Source organism: Myotis myotis, unplaced genomic scaffold (assembly GCF_014108235.1).
Source record: "Myotis myotis isolate mMyoMyo1 unplaced genomic scaffold, mMyoMyo1.p scaffold_m19_p_35, whole genome shotgun sequence".
Lineage (NCBI taxonomy): Eukaryota > Metazoa > Chordata > Mammalia > Chiroptera > Vespertilionidae > Myotis > Myotis myotis.
Genome location: NW_023416341.1, coordinates 661,587 through 662,785, shown reverse-complemented (window position 1 = coordinate 662,785; position 1,199 = coordinate 661,587).

The following is a 1,199-nucleotide window of genomic DNA, read 5'->3' as shown; positions in this document are numbered from 1 at the left end:
TGCTGTCTCCTCATCTGTCTGTACTCCTCCCCTCGCCTGGATGTGCAGAACCCATGACGTTGGGGGTGGCTTGCCGGTACCGGAGTTCATCCTCACAAGGAGCCTTTAGGGCCCCCCTGCTCACCAGCTGCCTTTGACCCAGAAAGGAGCAAGTGTCCAAGCAGAGGCTTGGGCCAGACCGTGTGGTGGTCGGCAGGCTGGTCCCCACACAGCCTCAGCCGCATGCAGACAGAAGGATAGTACGGATGTGCGGCTTTTCCCAGCGACGCCTTTCTGGGGGTGCCTGTCTGGATTCATCAGTCATCAGGCAGGAGCAGATGGAGCATGGGGGCCGCTGAGGAAGAAAAGTTTCAATTCTCCTGCGGGTTGCGACCTGCTACTGTCTGGCCCCGGGTCCCCTCCTGTTCATTCTGGGAGGCACCATCCTCTTGTCACAGGTGGCAAGGCCAGCTCCCCCACCTGGTATGCGGTTTTTGGTCTCAGTCTAGGCTCCTCCCTGAATGGTGGGGGGGTCTGGGGTACAGAGGCTGGCACGCAGCGAGTGTAAGAGGCCTGTCACAGGCCAGCCTATCGAATGTGAAAGCAATTAAAGCCACCAGCAGTGTTCGCTCCAGGCGGGCCTCGGGCAGCGGGGGAGCTGCCACAACACATCTCACCTCGACGCCCAAAGACACCCGCCCTGATCCTCCGCGGCTGTGCTGGCCACACTGGACCCTCTCCCGTGGGGCAGGGGCCAGGCCTCGTAGACCCTCCAGTTGGAAAGCTGCTCAGTCACCCCTCCGGCGTTCCAGGCAGCCTGGACTAGTTCCAGTGGGTGCCTGGCATCCTTGTGGTGTCAGGCCAGGCAGGGGTCATCACAGTGGGGCGTGGGGCTGCATGCCGATCCCCGTGGCCAGCCTGGAGACACTGCTCACCCCAGCCAGCACCCCTCCCCTTAGACCCCAGCCTGTAGGGGAAGAGGTTCCAACAGGGAGAGAGTAAGAGAAGGGGCCAGGTGCCCCCAGCCCCAGAGGGCACAGTGTCCAAGGAGTTGGGGGACCCCACAGGCAAGACCCTTAGTCATGACACTGAAGCTTGAAGGGCGTGCTGGCAGGGCCAACCACTAGAGGGGCTGAGACCGCTAGTGGGGAGAGGGTGGGGGGAGCTAACCCAGCCTGAGGGTAAACCACCGGTTGTGCCCTCAGCCATACAGGGTGGCA